Raw genomic sequence first — 6011 nt, forward strand, 5'->3', positions numbered from 1 at the left:
AAATAAAAATTCAGGTTTTTGCTGACTTGATTTATACACAAAATAGATTGAAACTCCTTTGACAGCATCAGGACAGTTGGCAAGAAGCATCACCAAAGTCTTTTGGGACCTTCCACAAGTACGTTTTCCTCCTTAAAACAAACAAACAAAAAACTATTAAAAGGATCCATGGCAGATGGCAGATGCTGCCTCTTTTCACCAGGCAACCCATTCCAGGGAAGAAAAAAGGGGATTTCCTTTTAGGCCAAGAAACTATTCTCATATATCTTAGTTTCTTGTCTCATAGGATCTACTTCTTGATACAGTCTCTAACACGACATCGAAAGGGCTTAACAGTCACTCTTCTAGAGTTTAATTGTTTTGTCATATTCCAATGCAGCTGATGCAATGATGTTTTCTGTAGGGTGACAAGCTGTTGAAATAACAGGATCTATATGGTCATGTAATTTCTGTACCATCTCTTTTGTCTGAAGGTTCCAAATGTAAACTAGGTTATTTTCTGATTCTGGCACAATCCACTTTCCACCAGCAACTGAAAAATTAGCAAAAAATACAGTATTTCTCATTCTTGTGACCAATGTATATATTCAGGGACCTCTCTTGGTCATAGTCCTTTAGCTTAAAAGTGTTGTCCAGAGTTGCAGTAAAAATGTATTTACCATTTGTAGAGAATTTCACAAAATATGATTATCATCATCATAAACATTGACCTGATGCTGTATTCCAGATTCGACAGAGATCATCATAACTACTTGATACTATCAAGGATCCATCACAAGTAAAATGAACAGCTGAAACAGGCTCAGAACAAGCAAGTAATGTCTTGAGGCAGTTTCCTATTTTTATATCCTATATCCTCACTCTTTCATGAAAAGATCTTGCCACGATAAGGTTGGATTGGGGACTGAAGTTGCAGCAAAAACAATTACTGTGACCCCTTCAGTGTTTTTAGACACTTCCCAGAACTAACATCCCAAATCTTAAGAGTTTTATCATCGGAAGCAGACACAAGAAGATTTGAATCTGATGACCAGGCAACATCTGAAATTCCCAGTTTGTGCACAGATATTGTTTTCTCTAATTTTCCATTATATGCTCCCCAAATTTTAATGAACTTATCTACAGAAGAACTTGCTAACCATTCTCCATTTGGACTAAACTTCACCGAAGATACACCTGTAGTGTGTTCTGCTAGTGTAAACTTTAATGCCTAGTTTGGCTTTACAGGCAGACTTTCTCTGATTAGTTGATGAGGAAGATGTAGATTGTTTTTGTAGCCTCTGCTTCTGCTTTCTATTCTTCTGTTGCCATGGTTCTTAAACTAGCAAGTTAGACTGAAGGTGCTTAGGGATGAAGGGATTATCAACCAGAATGCTTCAATAGTGAAAAGAAAATCTGTGTTTGATAATTTGAACCTTTGTTAGGGGCAAAGCCTGCATCAGCTGCCACGTCTCATGAGGAGTGCAGCGTGGCTGGGCTCACCAGGAAGAAGTGGAGGTGGCAGCGACAGGATAGGGTCTGATCATTCTTATTAAGGCTTATACAATGCTTGACTAATGGTTTTGTTATCATTTTGTATTGAGTCTATCCTAGGTAGTTTCCATAGTACTTCTTTTCCTAGTGGGCTCTCTATGGTCATTAGGATGTGAAGGTATTTCTTTCAACCAAAAGTAGGGTTTATTAAGGAGTTAAGAGGTCCCCTGAACTTGCCTTTTTGAGTTGCCATGTTTTCCAGAAAAAAACTGATATGTCAAGAGGGAAGCCTTTCCCCATTTCCCCTTCTCCCTGCTGACAGTGTGTTGTTTGTATCCCAAACTAGACTTCCTGTGTGTCATAGGGACTCTAGACAGCATTAGGCTATTTGTATTATGCTTATGCAGCTAGAACCTGTATAGATGAGCAAAACACCCTATCTTCATAATCTAGCAGTTTTCAAAGGGAAAGAATATATCTTTTGCTATTGCCTTGTTCCTCCCCTTTGGAAATTTTCATTTTCTCACCCTTACTGTTCCTTTCCTCCCTCTCATGCCATGCCCCCTCAGGTGAAGATTTAAGTTTCATCTCCTTTCTTTGTCCTACTTTTATAAATATGCAAATTTCTATATGGATTGTGACCTCTTTGGGTTCCACATGCATATTCATTTCTCCTGTAATAAACCTAATTTCCAGCAATTTTATGAAGTTGTGATTGTCTGCTGATAAATGTTACTGTGTCACTGGGGGTGAAAAAAAGAACATATTTAGAGAAATATGGGGAAAGTCATACAAACTTGTAAAGTGAGCAGAACCATGATGACAACTTAAATGTTGATCATAATAATAAGCATGAAGGAAAACAATTCTAAAAATATCAGAATTCTGACTAGAGCAGATACTAGGAGGGATTTCAAAGGACTGAAGATTAAACAAATTTCTTGGCAGAAAGGTCATGGATGGATCAGAATTACAGAAAAGACATATTCTCAGATATGACCAATATGTTTTGTTTTATCATACTTATTTGTTATTATGAAGGATATTTCCTGGAAGAGGAAATGATTAATGAGCACTCAGAAATCTTCTAAAGCCAGCACTAGCCTGTTTGGGAGAGATAATTATTAAGTTTTCATATTGATGTAAATCCAGGCTAGATTTGTTATTTTGTCAGTTATTCAAAATTAGGAAAATGTTCATAAAGTTCATGTGACTTAAACTTAAAAGTGTGAGTACATGCTTTTTTTTGTTGTTGTTTTTACCTGGAAGTTCCGTTGTTAAACATTTACCCCCCATGTCACTCAATAAATACTTCTTTAAATTGACAGAAAATTAGGTAGAAGACTCAGGGAATGAAAATATGGCCAAACTAAAAGATGATGATGATGATGATATTTATGTGGTATTATAAAATATAATTACATTAATAAAATATTTTTTGGTAAATTTATAGAAGCAAAAAGCATAAGTATATTAAGAGATACAAATATACCAATTTTGTCACTAGATTGTTAAATTAAATGCATATGCACTACATCTGTGTGTTCCTTTAAAATATTTTATAGACCACAAGTTCATAGTTTCTCATACCATACTTTTCTCTATTCATTTTTATGTCATGAAATATTATATTTGTTAATGGATAAAATTTGTACAATGAAAAATATTAAAGTCAGTTGAGGAATAGAAATACTTTTGCTCATTCAGAATTTTTAAGCTGCAAGAGATCTCTAAAAATTATGTAGATTAAAAGTTCATATTTTAGGGGATCTGTGAACTAAGGTGGAAAAACAATCTGTTGACTATTTCAGTCTAATCCTGTATATTTTTATGCATGTAAAAACATTCTGAGAAGTGACACACAGGCTTCCCAAGACTATTAAGGTAGTCATGCTAAAGAAAAAGGTTAAAGAATAAAGTCCACTAGTATTCTAAAAAGATAAGATACTTCATTTTGTAGATGAGAAATATGAGGACCAGAAAAGTTAAAAGAATTATTCCCAGAATGACACATATATTTAATAACAGAGCTGGAACCAGACAACAAGTTTTTGACTACCATTTAAGTACATTATGTTATAGAATAAAGAAACAAATGAGCAAAACAGAGCAAGATGAGCTCTTACTATGTGCAAAAGAGTTTACTAAATTCTGAAGAAATAAATGCAAAATGAAGATAATCCCTGATTTCAAAGCACTTACATCGGAACAGAATATAATACACATAGAAGGTTTCAGCTTTGAGTCCAATGGGAAAGTCCTCTGGCTCATGAGTGAAGTGACAAAAAAAAATGACAATGTCTATTATTTAATGTTCTTTCTAGTGGTGTTGGAATGCTTAATACTACAAAGGACTTTGGTAGCAATACCTTTTTCTTCTGGGTATTTAGTAGATGTGGAGGTACCACCAGCACTAGCAGTCACCAGTATGCATATCCATAAGAGTTGTAACCCAATATTCTTAATGTTGGAGTTCAATGTTTTGAGCAGTCTCTGTCACCATAGGAGGGACATTGGTGGTCAAGGGGATAGTGGTGATTTAATCTTCCTGGCATAATTTACTACTAGCTCTATTTCCTAATGCCTTTCTACTTCAGATAGGCTGTCTTATTTCACATTTTATATAATGATTCTAAGAAAAATGTTGACTTATACAAATATTATATTTATTTTAACTCAGTAAACATTTAGATTGGTATACAAAGTTAAAACATGAGAGATCTACTGCTAGCTCTCATTGAGTTAGAATAAAGAGGAGAGGGTGGCAGGGCAAGAGAGAAATTTTAGGAAGGAGGAAAAATAGGTCAAATGCACAACTGATTGGCAAGTTATTATATAATAATTCATGAGGGAGTTTTACATTAATTTACATAAGTGATTCAAGAAGGGGCAGATTATTGTGGGGAATCAGACAAGATTTTATGAGTTGACCCTTGAGTCAGGCTTTGAAAGAAAAGAAGAATTTCAATAAACAGAAATTGGGAAGATTATTGCTGTTTGTGGAGTTCTTGTTCTTCTTTAAAATAATAGATTTCTCTGGGAGAAAGCAGGTTTCTTGGGGAGGTTTTCTGGAGGCAGCCTTAGTTTCAGTTAAAAGTAATAATCACCCCAAACACAGCCAGGTGATAAAAGTTCAGATCTTTATTTCTTATCTCTTTCCTTAGGCCCAGTTAGCTCAAAGGCCTATCTCTCTGCTTGGTTCCAAGAGCTCTGGCAGATTGTCCCTTGCTCCTGCCTTTGCTTTCTTCAGCCTCTAGCCAGCACCTCCTTGCCTGGGGCTGGGAAGCTTTCTGGAGAGCCTTTCGGATCAGCGTTGGTCTCAGTGGGGGAAGTACAGGAGTCCAGCCACCATACACAGTGGTGTGAGATGAAGTGAATCTGGTTGTGCCTCCGAGAGTGGGCTTCTGCTGAACTGACCAACACTCCCCTCTCAGTCTTTTCAGCTGAACTCCCCAGAGAGCCTCTATCTGTTTCTTATATATGATCGCCTCTGAGAGAGAGTAGGATTATGGGTTTCTCCCAGAATGCTCTCTGGCCCTGAGAGCTTCGAGGGAGGTATGAATTCGGCTATCTCATACTAAACCCTGAAATCTCCCAAATGTGTGAATTCCAATGAGTAAAGGTGTGAACACAAGCATTGTTTCTCAGTTCCACTTAGTACCTTGTTTCTTCTGGCCCATAATATCTCCTTGTAGGATCAGATAATTAATACTGAACCATCCTAAATTAGCTAATTATTGTCTCTATCAACTCTAATGACTTAACAATTTGTAAAGATTCCAACAGCTGTTATTGTAGACAATGTACAAAAGCCTAAATAGAGGAAAGGACATGATTGAAGAGTAGTTTGACTAGACCATATAGTTCTGTATGGGAGCAACTGCTTAATAATAATTAGTGCATCTGTGCATCTTTCCTTCTGACTTCCATTGAAGCTATATAGAATAAATTGTGGGTACCTGCACTATTACCTTATATCAATTCACATCACATTTTCTCAAAAGTCTTTATTTCATAGCAATTATGAAACTCTGGTATAATTGACCATCCAGTTCATGATTGATAAGCAATTATATGCATTTAAATTTATTTATATATAAAACAGACTAGATTAATCTCATCAAACTTTGGGTGATGTATATGTCATTTTAAAATAGTTTCTTACTATTCAAGCATGACATTCTACTTCCTATATTCTATTTAAAGAAATACTCTAGAAGGTGAAGCCAAGATGGCAGAGAAAATCAAGGAAATTGCCTGAGCTGTCACCACTTGCCTTGAAAACTACATTAAATGAATCTTCTAAATGGATTCTGGAGTGATGGAACTAACCAAAAGATAAAATGAAACAATTTTTCAACTTAAGATGACTTAGAAGGACTTTAGTAAAGGTCTTTCACACTTGAGTAAATGGGAAGCACAGTCCAGCATGGACAAACCAATGGGAGCCTCCTAGCCATAGCATAGATCAGAAAATAGTCCTGACTTAGCAGAGCCCTTGTGAGGTGATCAGCCCCAGTACAAAAAGCCAATTTCGA

At 36.0% G+C, this 6011-nt stretch overlaps 1 pseudogene; it reads right to left on the reverse strand.

Moving 5' to 3' along the window:
* Positions 1-344: 344 nt before the first annotated feature.
* LOC127563082 (WD repeat-containing protein 5-like) lies at positions 345-1311 on the reverse strand (annotated as a pseudogene).
* Between the last annotated feature and the right edge of the window lie 4700 nt (positions 1312-6011).

Source organism: Antechinus flavipes, chromosome 1 (assembly GCF_016432865.1).
Source record: "Antechinus flavipes isolate AdamAnt ecotype Samford, QLD, Australia chromosome 1, AdamAnt_v2, whole genome shotgun sequence".
Taxonomy (NCBI): domain Eukaryota; kingdom Metazoa; phylum Chordata; class Mammalia; order Dasyuromorphia; family Dasyuridae; genus Antechinus; species Antechinus flavipes.